Genomic DNA, 15,384 nt, shown 5'->3' with positions numbered 1-15,384 from the left:
AGTGCAGGGACTGCTGAAGTCTCTGTGACTTGAAGTCGTAAAGATATGAATGGTATTCATTGGAAATCATGGAGTATGACTTGTCATGCAAGTTTGCAGTCCCAAGTCGCAGGACAAGTTGCACAAGTGTGAAAGGAGCCTTACTGAGAATTGATACGTAAACAGTATAAACACAATACATAAACACTGACAAGACCCAGAACAAGCAATTTGTCTGGTATACACATATATAGTCAATATAGTCGTGTTGATTTACAAAAGTGTTGTACACACTATAAGAAAATTGGGTGAACGATTGTCTGATTTTCCTTATTTTACAGCAAATCGAAACCGATAAATGAAATTTCATATGAAAATTCTCGTATGACAAAGGCTTTTATTTTGTTGTTTATGTTTCTAATCATGCGCAGTCTTTCTGTTTTGATTCTTCTTGTACGAAATCAGTACACATTCAATTAAAATAGTTTGTCCCATCGGGAATTTTCATACCAAAAGATGTAATCAGCTTTTGAAAGTTGTGTACACACTATACTAAAATCATATGAAAGTTCTTTGGACAAAATTTTTCGCCCGATTTTCTTATAGTGTGTCTGAGTCCTAAAATTGGAGAGTGCAAAATCTGGTGCAGATGTACATGGTAGCCAATCGCCTTCTAACTACTGCTTGTTCAGTTTAGCTTTGACAATAAAAGCTGATTGGTTTCTGTGCAGAGCTGCACCAGATTTTGCGCTCTCCAGTTTTAGTAAATCAACCCCAATGTGGCAAATTACCAGCCCTCCGAGATACAGCTGAAAAACAAGTTCTGCTAAGCATGAGTAGTGGACATGACCAGATTGTGTATAAGAGTGGCTTAACCAGCTCACATCCGCGCTACAGCCTATATACGGCTGCAGCGCGGACTTGAATTTTCGGGAGGCCGTTTTTAAACGGCCTCCCATAAACACGCCCTCCGCGCGCTCCCGCGAGCGCGCATCGGGCAGAAGCTGTGTTGGCCGTGTCCCTTGGACACAGCCAATCACAGATCGAGACGAATGGCCAATCACAGCGGGCATTCGTCACGATCGAGGCATCCAATGAGAGATGATCTCATATGTAAACATATGAGATCATCTGTCATTGCCTCGGTAGTAACAGACTCCCCGCGCGCTCCCGCGAGCGCGCACCGGGGATAATCTGTGTTGGCCGTGTCCCTTGGACACAGCCAATCACAGATCGTGACGAATGGCCAATCACAGCGGCCATTCGTCACGATCGAGGCATCCAATGAGAGATGATCTCAAATGTAAACATTTGAGATCATCACTCATTGCCAGCTCTCCCTCCTCACACACAGACTGCAGTGTGAGGAGAGGAGAGACCGTAAGTGTAAAAAAAAGTGCCCACCAGTGATCACCAGTGCCCACCAGTGTGCCCACGAGTGTGCCATCAGTGTGCCAAGTGATCAGTGTGCCCAGTGCTCATCAGTGCCCACCAGTGCCCACCAGTGTGCCCACCAGTGTGCCCATCAGTGCCCGCCCAGTGCTCATCAGTGCCGCCCAGTGCTCATCAGTGCCGTCCAGTGCTCATCAGTGCCGCCCAGTGCACATCAGTGCCACCCAGTGCTCATCAGTGTGCCCAGTGCCCACCAGTGCCCACCAGTGTGCCCATCAGTGCCCGCCCAGTGCTCATCAGTGCCGTCCAGTGCTCATCAGTGCCGCCCAGTGCTCATCAGTGCCGCCCAGTGCTCATCAGTGTGCCCAGTGCCCACCAGTGCCCACCAGTGTGCCCATCAGTGCCCGCCCAGTGCTCATCAGTGCCGCCCAGTGCTCATCAGTGCCGCCCAGTGCTCATCTGTGCCGCCCAGTGCTCATCAGTGTGCCCAGTGCCCACCAGTGTGCCCATCAGTGCCCGCCCAGTGCTCATCAGTGCCGCCCAGTGCTCATCAGTGCCGCCCAGTGCTCATCAGTGCCACCCAGTGCTCATCAGTGTGCCCAGTGCTCAGTGTGCCCACAGCGCTCATCAGCGTGCTCATCAGTGCTCATAAGTGTGCTCATCAGTGTGCCCACAGAGCCCATCACAGTGCCCATCAGTGAGCCAGTTTAACCGTGCCCATCAGTCTCACCGTGCCCATCAGTGTCACCGTGCCCATCAGTGTCACCAACGATGGCAAAAAAAATTTTCTCAGCCGAGGAGGCCTTCAATATCATCAGTGAGGACATGGACAGGGAGCTTTCTGCTTCGGAATCTTCAGAGTCAGAGTCTGACTCCGAAGTAAATTACGAGCCGGTCATTAGCAGCGAGACGCAGACAGACTCCGACGAGGAGGAATACTGCCCGCCTGCCAAACAAAGGCGTTCTGGTGAGGAGGAGGCAGTGCCATCCACCAGCTTCGCAGTGCCATCCACCAGCTCCGCAGTGCCATCCACCAGCTCCGCAGTGCCATCCACCAGCACCACAGTGCCTCGGCAAGAAAGGCCAAGCTCAAGTGGGGTGTCACCTCGCCCCCAAAGGGTTAGGACCAACGCCAGCCTTCCCTATGCCCTTCTGAACCCCCTGTGGCTTCCTCCCAACTCAGGAGAAGCCATCATCCCCCCTTTGCCCCAATTGACTACTTCCGTTTAATTTTTACGGAGGACCTGCTGACGTTCATTGTGGCCCAGTGCAACCTGTATGCACAACAATTTATCCAGAGTAACCCCACATCTTTTTATTCCCGTCCCTTTGAGTGGAGAGACCTACCGGTGGAGGAGTTCAAGATATTTTTAGGCCTCACCTTCAACATGGGACTCAATAAAAAAAACGAACTGCAAGCATATTGGTCAACCAAACCAATCTACCATATGCCCATCTACTCTGCAGTAATGCCCAGGGCCAGGTATTTGATGATCATGAGGTTCCTCCATTTCAACGACAATACCCAGTGCCCTCCCCGAAATTCCCCAGCATTTGACAAGCTGTTCAAAATTCGGCCACTTCTAAATTATTTTTCAGAAATATTCCCTCAATTATTTACCCCAGACCAAAATATATGTGTGGATGAGTCCCTTGTGAAATTTACCGGGAGGCTGAGCATCAAACAATTCATTCCCAGCAAATGGGCCCGCTATGGGGTGAAGCTTTACAAACTATGTGACCGAGCCACAGGGTACACCTATGCCTTCAGGGTGTACGAAGGGAAGGACACCCAGCTGCATCCCCCTGAATGTCCAGACTACATGGGATCAAGCGGGAAAGTTGTTTGGGACCTCATTTACCCTCTCCTTGAAAAAGGCTACCACCTGTACGTAGACAATTTCTACATCAGTTTGCCCCTGTTCCGAAACCTTCACAGAAAGAAGACTCCTGCATGTGGCACGGTCAGAAAAAACCGGAAAGGCTTTCCTCAAAGGCTAGTAAACACCAAGCTGAGAAGATGGGAGACGGCGAGTCTGAGAAATGAGGAAGTTCTGGTTGTGAAGTGGAGGGACAGAAGAGACGTCTACATGTTGTCTTCGACCCACAATGACAACTATGTGGAATCCCGACGAAGGAATGGCCCAGTCCGAAAGCCAACATGTGTACATGAGTACAACTTATTCATGGGGGGAGTGGATTTCAACGACCAAATGATGGAACCCTATCTACCCACAAGACGTACCTATCATTGGTACAAAAAAGTAGCAATTTATATTTTTCATTTGGCCATATACAATTCCTACATTTTATACTGCAAATCCACCGAAAGCCCCCAACCCTTCCTTTATTACCTGGAGGAAATCTTCACAACCCTCATATTTCCAAACGGCCCACCAGAAAACATTAGATCTGACGTGATAAGCAGACTATCTGAACGCCATTTTCCAAGTAAAATCCCTCCCACACAAAGAGACCAAAAACGGCAGAAAAAATGTAGGGTGTGTACCAAGGCAGGAATTCGAAAAGACACCCGCTATTATTGTCCCCAGTGTCCTTCCCAACCAGGCCTCTGTGTAGATGACTGTTTCCGCCGTTACCATACTTGTCTAAATTATTAGTATGGTAAACGTAGTCCTCCGCTTTCACCCCTTATGCCACTGTATGCTCCTGAAATGACCCTGGACTGTTATTCAACAACGCCTTTGCCTGCTGATTTTGTACCTATGTCTGCCTGCTCCGGAACTGACCCTGGCCTGTTTTTTGACCATGCTTCTGCCTGCTGATTCTGTTCATACCTCTGCCTGATCTGGAACTGACCCTGGACTGTTATTTGACCATGCCTTTGCCTGCTGATTTTGTACCTACCTCTGCTTGCTCTGGAACTGACCCGGGACTGTTTGACCACGATTTTTGCCTGCCTCTTGAAGTAGTGGGATTCATACCACAGGGGTCTCACATATGTGAGGGGACCAGAATTGTTTTTCTGGATGAAGAAAACAATTTTTTTTGTTGTTCTTCTTCTCAGATTAGGGTCTGGATCCCGGAGGCTTCAAAGCGATTTGGGTGGGAGAAGCCTCTACCCCTGTCCCCATTCTATCCCGACAGAGGCCCTACTTCTGCCTGCAGGACTACCATCATGCCTCTGCCTGCCGCATGCACTGACACTGGACTGGTATCCTTGCCTGGAGAATTGCATGCACTGGTGCTGACCAAGTCCCTGCCTGCTGCCTGGACTCAACTCCTGTGGATAACTGCGCTTCTAAAACTACAGGTAAGCTTTTGTTTACCCTTTGCTCAGCAGAATGTATTGTGGGGTGTAATTCATGGTAATTCATGGTATGTGCATGCTATGTGTCTTTGCATGTTGGGCCTCTGTATGTGACCTGACTGCGTAAAAGTCTCACACATGTGGTATCGCCATACTCAGGAGGAGTAGCAGAATGTATTTTGGGGTGTCATTTTTGCTATGTACATGCTATGTGTTGGAAATATCTTATAAATGGACAACTTTGTGTAAAAAAAATGCGTTTTCATTTTTTTTCCACATTTTCCGAAAGATTCTGGAAAAAAATGACATGTTCAAAAGACTCATTATGCCTCATAGATTATATGTTGGGGTGTTTGCTTTCCAAAATGGGGTCATTTAGTGGGCTTTTTCATTGTGCTGGTGCTCCAGGGCCTTCATAAGTGTAATAGGTGGTTGAGAAATGAAAAGTGTATTTTATGCTCCGAGAACGCCTGGAGGTGCTACTTCAATGTTGGACTTCTGTATGTGGCCTGGCTGTAAAAAAGTCTCACACATGTGGTATCGCCATACTCAGGAGGAGTAGCAGAATGTATTTTGGGGTGTCATTTTTGCTATGTACATGCTATGTGTTGGAAATATCTTATAAATGGACAACTTTGTGTAAAAAAAATGCGTTTTCATTTTTTTTCCACAATTTCTCGAAAGATTCTGGAAAAAAAATGACATGTTCAAAAGACTCATTATGCCTCATAGATTATACGTTGGGGTGTTTGCTTTCCAAAATGGGGTCATTTAGTGGGCTTTTTCATTGTGCTGGTGCTCCAGGGCCTTCAAAAGTGTAATAGGTGGTTGAGAAATGAAAAGTGTATTTTATGCTCCGAGAACGCCTGGAGGTGCTACTTCAATGTTGGACTTCTGTATGTGGCCTGGCTATAAAAAAGTGTCACACATGTGGTATCGCCATACTCAGGAGGAGTAGCAGAATGTATTTTGGGGTGTAGTTGTAAGTATGCATATGCCATGTGAGAGAAATAACCTGTTGAATATGACAATTTTGTAAAAAAAAAAAAAATAATAATTTTGCAAAGAATTGTGGGAAAAAATGACAACTTCAAAAAACTCACCATGCCTCTTATTAAATACATTGGAATGTCTACTTTCCAAAAAGGGGTCATTTGGGGGGGATTTGTACTTTCCTGGCTTGTTAGGGTCTCAAGAAGTGAGATAGGCTGTCAGTACATTAGGCGTGATCAATTTTCAATGATTAGCACCATAACTTGTAGACTCTCTAACTTTCACGCAGACCAAATAATGTACACTTATTTGGGTTATTTTTACCAAAGATATGTAGAAGTATACATTTTGGCCAAAATTTATGAAGAAAAATTACTAATTTGCAAAATTTTATAACAGAAACTAAAAAAAAAAAACATTTTTTTTTAAAATTTGCGGTCTTTTTTCATTTATAGCGCACAAAATGAAAAGCCCAGTGGTGAATAAATACCATCAAAAGAAAGCTCTATTTCTATAGAAAAAAAGGATGAAAAATTTATATGGGTTGAGTGTTGCATGACTGCGCAATTGTCATTCAAAGTGTGAGAGCACTGAAAGCTAAAAATTGGTCTGGATGGGAAGGGGGTTTAAGTGCAAAGTAGGCAAGTGGTTAAAAAAGAATGATTAAACAGAACCACCCTTGACCACCTACCTCTAAATAAACATAGAAGCTGCTTCACTGACATTCATGATGCAGCAAGTTTAACTCGACATGTCAGGTTTCATAGGCAGTGTTGCCTATCAAACTTGCCCATTGAAGTCACAGTCGCTGCAGCCACAAGCCAAATGCAGTATCTTCTACTGAATGCCTGCAAACTGCCTCTTCAAAGCGATCCACCGTGAATCACTTTATAGAGGGGCAGAAGGCACTGCAGCACATGCAAAAGAGGCCTTTGTGGTGAAACGTTCACTTTAAGTCACAAAGGTCCTGAGCTGATTTTCATATACTCCATTTATTTTGTGGACATACAGTCAGGACCACTGATAAGCCAGTACAACTGGCCCTGTTGTACCGTGCCTGGAGTCCTCAGCTCATCAGGGGGGCCCTGGCAATCCAAAATCAAACACACAGTGCAGAATAAAAAAAAGGTATTTCTAAATAAACACCAGGCAGCACCCCCCCCCCCCACACACACTGGCTTAGCTGAGTGTATTTTTCCTTTTTCTGGGCCCCTCTGCAATGATTTGCTGGTGGGTGTGTGGGAGGGACTACTTCTCCTATTTCAGGCACATGTCAATTCCGTGCCCGCTCCGCATAGGATTCTCTGCATATTGCCTTCCCTGCCCTGGCGGAGTGATCTATCTTCCTCTGCTCATGGTGCTCAGTGCTGCTCCCCACTCGGCCTGGAAGCTGTGAGGCGGCTGAGGAAGCAGCTGCTCAGCCGACATTTGTCCAGGCAGTAGCACTGCTGGAACTGAGGGGAAGAAGAGGTAACTGAGGAGAAGAAGAGGTAACTGAGGAGAAGAAGAGGTAACTGAGGAGAAGAAGAGGTAACTGAGGGGAAGAAGAGGTAATTGAGGAGAAGAAGAGGTAACTGAGGAGAAGAAGAGGTCATTTTGGAGAAGAAGAGGTAACTGAGGGGAAGAAGAGGTAACTGAGGAGAAGAAGAGGTAACTGAGGAGAAGAAGGGGTAACTGGGAAGAAGAAGAGGTAACTGAGGGGAAGAAGAGGTAACTGAGGAGAAGAAGAGGTAACTGAAGAGAAGAAGAGGTAACTGAGGGGAAGAAGAGGTAACTGAGGAGAAGAAGAGGTAACTGAGGAGAAGAAGAGGTAACTGAGGGGAAGAAGAGGTAACTGAGGGGAAGAAGAGGTAACTGAGGAGAAGAAGAGGTAACTGAGGGGAAGAAGAGGTAACTGAGGAGAAGAAGAGGTAACTGAGGAGAAGAGGTAACTGAGGAGAAGAAGAGGTAACTGAGGGGAAGAAGAGGTAACTGAGGGGAAGAAGAGGTAACTGAGGAGAAGAAGAGGTAACTGAGGAGGAGAAGAAGAGGTAACTGAGGGGAAGAAGAGGTAACTGAGGAGAAGAAGAGGTAACTGAGGGGAAGAAGAGGTAACTGAGGACAAGAAGAGGTAACCGAGGAGAAGAAGAGGTAACTGAGGGGAAGAAGAGGTAACTGAGGAGAAGAAGAGGTAACTGAGGAGAAGAAGAGGTAACTGAGGGGAAGAAGAGGTAACTGAGGGGAAGAAGAGGTAACTGAGGAGAAGAAGAGGTAACTGAGGGGAAGAAGAGGTAACTGAGGAGAAGAAGAGGTAACTGAGGAGAAGAGGTAACTGAGGAGAAGAAGAGGTAACTGAGGGGAAGAAGAGGTAACTGAGGGGAAGAAGAGGTAACTGAGGAGAAGAAGAGGTAACTGAGGGGAAGAAGAGGTAACTGAGGAGAAGAAGAGGTAACTGAGGAGAAGAAGAGGTAACTGAGGAGGAGAAGAAGTAACTGAGGAGGAGAAGAGGTAACTGCGGAGAAGAAGAGGTAACTGAGGAGAAGAAGAGGTAATTGAGGAGAAGAAGAGGTAACTGAGGAGAAGAAGAGGTTCGTGATCGTGGGGCTGCCAGTGCCTTACACAGCAGAACAGGTGTGTCTGACTGTCTGAAGACACATTTATTTCACATAAAGTCAGGCAGGGCTATAAATTCAAGGAAAGACCAGAAAGTCCAGATTGTCTATGTATTTGACTTTGTGAACGTTTGCAGGATTGATGTAGCCAAATATGTGCTTGCCTGGTATTATTTCCCAAGTCAGCCTAAAGGCTTCTATAGTAAATAGAAAAAAAAGTTATGCTTTGACATGTGTGCTTTTCAATCAAGCTGTCTAAGAACAGAAATCAGGTTGGAAATAAAATGCTAACTAACCATATAGCAGTGTCATTGAAGGAATCCTGTCACTTCTGTTACAAGGGAAAGTATCAGGAATTCGATACATGATGAATGAACAAAGAGGGTTCTCTCTTAGGGATGATCGAACGGTTCGGGTCCACCATCGGTTCGGCCCAAACATTGGGTGTTCGAGGTTCGGCCGAATTTAGAACTTTTTGCCCAAAAAGTTCGGAATTCGGCAACCAGAACCGACCAAAATGCAATGCTTCAGGAAATGGGCTTTAAAAGCACGTGATTGGACCAGAACCATTAGCAAAAGCCAATTGAGGGGGCAGGAGAATGCTAGGAATGTGATTGGAGTGACTAGGGGGTCCCTAGACCAATCATTAGTGAATACGCCCCCCAGTATATAAGATCGCCCCCGCCATATTCCTAGCATTGTTATACTGGACATGGAAGAGAGTGGAAGCAGTTCTGTTAATTTTACTTTAAAAGTGTCATTTAGCTATTTATTAGTGTGAGGAAAGGGATATCTAGTGTAGTTAGAGTGCTCCTTTACACTTAAGTTAGCTTCAAAAATTTAGTTTCTGTAGGGAAAGTGTTAAGTGTCAGGGGACCGTAGTGTAGTGTAGGGTTAACTGGCAGTGACTGCTATGGCAGGGTGACAAAACCCTTCCATAGCAGGGTGACCGCTATAGAGAAATGATCATTTCTCTGAATTGCTTCGGCACACCCATATGGCTTCTCACCAGCCAAGCATTTTTTATGCTGCAGGGGCTGCCACTGCCAGTGCTTTTTTGAGGACATGTTTGATGTCAGACATGACATCTGAACATGTGTATAGGGGGTATATATACACATATATGTCTGTATATATACCCCTAGACATATATAGGTGTGATAGTAGCAGAAATAAATGCTTGCGCTAATGAAATCATTTACAGTAATATATTTCTGCTACTATCACACCTATATATGGCTAGGTGTCTATATACATATAATTATGTGTGTATATATACCACTATACACAAGTTCAGATGTTTTGCCTGCCTCAAAAGAACCCCAAAAAATGCCAAAAAAACGCTAGCATCAAAAAAAAAAAATGCCCAGGTGTGTTTTTGCTGGCATTTTTTGGGGGGTTTTGGAGGCAGGCAAAACATCTGAACTTGTGTATAGTGGTGTATATACACACATCCATATATTTGTATACACACCTAGACATATATAGGTGTGATAGTAGCAGAAATATATGCTTGCGCTAATGAAATCATTTACAGTAATATATTTCTGCTACTATCACACCTATATATGTCTAGGTGTGTATATAAATATATGGATGTGTGTATATACACCACTATACACAAGTTCAGATGTTTTGCCTGCCTCAAAAAAAACCCAAAAAATGCCAAAAAAAACGCTAGTGTCAAAAAAAAAAAATGCCCAGGTGTGTTTTTGCTGGCATTTTTTGGGGGGTTTTGGAGGCAGGCAAAACATCTGATTTTGTGCACAGTACCACTATACACAAGTTCAGATGTTTTTCCGGACTGCAAAGAACCCAAAAAAATGCCTGCTTTGAAACCGGCAAGGTGTGAAAACCGAGGAGAGAAGCCAACCCCCTGAGCTGAAAGTTTTCTAATACAAACAATCCTTTTTTTTTCTGGTTCTGGACATGCTACAGAGCTGAAACTTCACAGGTACACCTTTTAGACCCCCCAGACACAAAATCACACAAAAAAGTTCTTAAAAATTGTAATTTTTGATAAAAAAGCCAATTATTGAAAAAAATTAAAAAAAAAAGAGATTTTTTTTTTATTTTGACTTTGGATTTCAGATCTGGGGGGTCTAAAAAGTGTACATGTGAAGTTTCAGCTCTGTAGCATGTCCAGAACCATAAAAAAAAAGATCGTTTGTATTAGAAAACTTTCAGCTCAGGGGGTTGGCTTCGCTGCTGTAACACCTTGCCGGTTTAATAGAAGGTATTTTTTGGGTTCTTTGCAGTCAGGAAAAACATCTGAACTTGTGTATAGTGGTACTGTGCACAAGTTCTGATGTTTTGCCTGCCTCCAAAAACCCCCAAAAAATGCCAGCAAAAACACACCTGGGCATTTTTTTTTTGACGCTAGCGTTTTTTTGGCATTTTTTGGGGTTCTTTTGAGGCAGGCAAAACATCTGAACTTGTGTATAGTGGTATATATACACACATAATTATATGTATATAGAAACCTAGCCATATATAGGTGTGATAGTAGCAGAAATATATGCTTGCGCTAATGAAATCATTTACACTAATATATTTCTGCTACTATCACACCTATATATGGCTAGGTTTCTATATACATATAATTATGTGTGTATATATACCACTATACACAAGTTCAGTAGTAGCAGAAATATATTAGTGTAAATGATTTCATTAGCGCAAGCATATATTTCTGCTACTATCACACCTATATATGTCTAGGTGTGTATATAAATATATGGATGTGTGTATATACACCACTATACACAAGTTCAGATGTTTTGCCTGCCTCAAAAGAACCCCAAAAAATGCCAAAAAAAACGCTAGCGTCAAAAAAAAAAATGCCCAGGTGTGTTTTTGCTGGCATTTTTTGGGGGTTTTTGGAGGCAGGCAAAACATCAGAACTTGTGCACAGTACCACTATACACAAGTTCAGATGTTTTTCCTGACTGCAAAGAACCCAAAAAAATGCCTTCTATTAAACCGGCAAGGTGTTACAGCAGCGAAGCCAACCCCCTGAGCTGAAAGTTTTCTAATACAAACAATCTTTTTTTTTTATGGTTCTGGACATGCTACAGAGCTGAAACTTCACATGTACACTTTTTAGACCCCCCAGATACTAAATCTAAAGTAAAAATCAAAAAAACCTCTCTCTTTTTTTTTTAATTTTTCAATAATTGGCTTTTTTTATCAAAAATGACAATTTGTAAGAACTTTTTTTGTGTGATTTTGTGTCTGGGGGGTCTAAAAGGTGTACCTGTGAAGTTTCAGCTCTGTAGCATGTCCAGAACCAGAAAAAAAGATCATATAGGTGTTAAAGGAGGGTCCCACATCCCTGTTCTACTGGAAAAAATATATATATTTTTTCATGGTTCTGGACATGCTACAGAGCTGAAACTTCACATGCACACCTTTTAGACCCCCCAGATACTAAATCCAAAGTCAAAATAAAAAAATCTCTCTTTTTTTTTTCAATAATTGGCTTTTTTATCAAAAATTACAATTTTTAAGAACTTTTTTTTGTGTGATTAATAGTTAATGGGGCATCACCCAGAACCCTAGGCACTTTTTTGGGGCATTTATTGGGTTTTAGGGCTTAAAAATGGTGTTTTTTGATTACCGAAGTTCGGGTCCCATTGATTTCAATGGGGTTCTGAAATCTGGGCCTAACTTTCGGGAAGTTCGGATGTTCTGGCCGAACCGAACTTTTCAAAAGTTCGATCATCCTTATTCTCTCTTCCAGAGGTGGGAAGCATTGTGACACTGCCCTAAAAATCACTGCTTTCACTTTATCTAAAAACTCCCAGACAGAGAGAAAGAAAGAGAGAGAGACTGAGAGAAAAAAAGAGAGATATATAGATTAGGAGAGAGATGGAGAGAAAGAGAGATAGAAAGAAAGAGATGGAGAGAAAGAGAGAGAGAATGGAGAAAGAGGCAGAGAGAGAGAGGGAGAGGGAGAGGGAGAGGAAGAGGGAGAGAGAGAGAGAGAGAGAGAGAGACGGAGAAAGAGAGATAGAAAGGGGAAAGAGACCGAAAGACAGAGATGGAGAAAACGAGAAAAAGAGACTGATAAATATTATATAGTTTAAGATACAGAGAGAGAGAGAGATATGGAGAAAGAGAGAGACAGAGAGAGGGGTGGAGAGAGAGAAATAAAGAGAGAGAGATAGAGAGAGAAAAAGAGAAAGCAAGAGATAAAGAGAGAAAGAAAGAGAAGTAGAGAGTAAGATGAAGAAAGAGACCAAGATAAAGATCATATAATACAGAATAAAGATATATAGAGAGAGAAACTGATAAGAAAGAGATACAGCAGAGAGAGATAGAATGTGTATATATATCATAGATAGATAAAGAGAGAGAAATGGACAGAGAGTGAGAAAGAGAGAGCAGGAAGATATATGGAGAAAGAGGAAAGAATGAGATAAAAAAAAAGAAAGAAAGAGAAACAGAGTGAACGAATGAGGGAGGGAAGAGAGAAAGAGGAACAAAGTGAACGAATGAGGGACGGAAGAGAGAAAGAGAGAGACAGAGAACAGAAGAGAGTACAGAGAGGAGCAGTGAGATGAACTGGAAGATCAATATACAGTATCTGAAGCATCATCTTATATCAAGCGAACATGAACATATAACCAGAAACTGCAGATGTACTACAGCAGTGGTTCTCAAATCCGGTCCTCGGGACCCACTAACAGGCCAGATTTTAAGTATTACCTTGGGGGATGCAGACTAGAATACTGCAATCACTGAGAAGCAAATTAGATCACCTGTGATGTAATTTAGTTATCTTGCAAACCTGGCCTGTTGGTGGGTCCCGAGGACCGGATTTGAGAACCACTGTACTACAGGAGATGATCAGAGACTGCAGATCTACTACAGGCAGGGCAGCCATCAGAAATTGTGGGGCCCCTTACACAGCTTTAGGCACACACACACACACACAGACACAGATATGTGTACACACAGACACACACACACACACACACATGTACATACAGAGACACACAGACACACATGTACATACAGAGACACACAGACACACATGTACATACAGAGACACACATGTACACAACCACCCCCCCTTCAGTTGTACATAGCCCTTACTTGTAAGGTGGTCTTCCCATCCCCCGATCTTGTTTCCCCTATGTGTCTGACACAGAGGAGCTGCAGTCCAGGATACAGTACAGGCAGCACAGACGAGGAGTGCAAATGCAGAAAGTAGCCAGAGGTGGCAGCAAAGAGCCTGATGTGAGCTCAATGACACAGAGACGCAGCAGCTTCCGACTCACACTCAAACCCAGGGCAGTCACGGAGCACCGCTGCATCCACCCCCGCCTTTTCCCATCCTCGCTGGGCCCGTCCAGAGGCTCGGGCCCCTTACAAGCGTACGGGCTGTACCCCCCTGATGGCGGCCCTGACTACAGGAGATAATCAGAGGCTGTGGGTGTACTACTGGAGATTAGCAGAGACTGTGGATGTACTATAGGAGATAACCAGAAACAGCAGATGTACTACAGTAGATAGCCAGAGACTGCAGATATACGTTTCCTTTTACACTCCCTGTGACTGAATAGCTTTTTTTTCCTTTGCCAGGATCACCATTGAGGTATTTGTTATTTGCTATCATGTCCCCTCTCAAGCATCTCTTCTCCAAATAAATTTAGTGCTTGTAGTCGCTCCTTGTAATTAAGGTCCCCCAAGCCCCTAATTTGTTTTGTTGCCCTTCTTTGGACTCTCTCCAGCTCCAGCGCATTCCTTCTGAGGACTGGTGACCAGAACTGCACAGAATATTCCAGATGTGGCCGGAGCACAGTTTTATAAAGTGGCAGGATTATAGTTTTATACTAATAATAAATTATTTTTGGACTTTATACTGACTTTTGGTTCAAGGCCTCATGCACACAGGGAGTTTTAGGAGCGTCAGACATTTTTTTTCTGCAGCTTAAAAACAACCATCTATGTTATTCTATGGCCTTGGATAAGGGCCATGTTGAGGGCGTGTTGCCTGGTATGTTTAAGGAGGGGGTGGGGCCGCTCACTCGTCCCCTCTCCTTTATTGACCTACTGGGCTGCATGCTTGGATAAGGGTCTGGTATGGATTTTGGGGTTTTTTGGCGTGGGTCTCCCCTCAAGATCCAGGCATAGGGCCTGGTTTGGAACCTGACACCTCCCCCCCCCCCCCCCCGGCGTTTTCCCGCTGTTTTTTTTTCCATTTTGGCATGGAGTTCCCCCTCAAGATCCTCAGAGCGCAAGTCACACCACAAGTCAGATCATCCTGATCCGACTTGTAAAGCAACTTCCATTCAAATCAATGGGCTGACGGCCCATACACAACCATTGATTTTGAATGGAGGCAGAAAAACACTGCTAAAAGCCAACGTGGCCAAACGTGCAATAATGCCAATGGAAAAAGCTACTAAAAGCACAATTTTATAGCTGCTTTTTCCTGGCGTTAGAAGTGGTTTTGCAGCTCGTTTTTTTTTTTTTTTTTTTTTACGCCCTGTGTGCATGGGACCTAAAGCTGAACTTCTGGCAAATAAAAAAGTTACAAAATAATAGAGCTTTGCTGTAATTAATACAGTCGATATACGTAAGGGCTGCCCTAACACAATACGCATTAATGTAAGTGTGCTGAACAAACTGCAGCAGACAGCGCCAGTGTGAATGCCAATTAAATACCAATGGCTAAATGATGCAGCAGGGGAGGTATGTGCTTTTGCACAGACAAAGCATGGATTTGCAATAACATTTTTACCTTTGATGATAATCATTACTTATATACGGTATCTGTTCAGGGCTGGCCAGAGACATTGTGCTCCCTTGGTCAAAGAAAGAAATGCTGGCCCCCCAAAAAAAAAATCACACCGAACAAAAGGCCCTTACATCCATTATTTTATATTATTACATTATTATTAAGTTATCTTCTTCCATAACTTACCTCCGGACCGGTACACCAAACACTTACTGTCTGTCCTCAGTCCTCCTGTCACTTCTGTGTCTGCCACACCCACCACCCTAGAAGATCCAGCCTGTCCTGCGAGAGATGTCTGACGTCATTGCACACACCACGATCATGTGAGGGACATTCACCAGAGGAGACGTTCAGAGCATGATCCCCTGCCTTCAGGGACTGGGACAGAGCAATATTCCAACATGATAACG

Source organism: Pelophylax lessonae (assembly GCF_965119305.1).
Source record: "Pelophylax lessonae genome assembly, chromosome: 7".
Taxonomy (NCBI): domain Eukaryota; kingdom Metazoa; phylum Chordata; class Amphibia; order Anura; family Ranidae; genus Pelophylax; species Pelophylax lessonae.
This window is presented reverse-complemented; position numbering follows the sequence as displayed.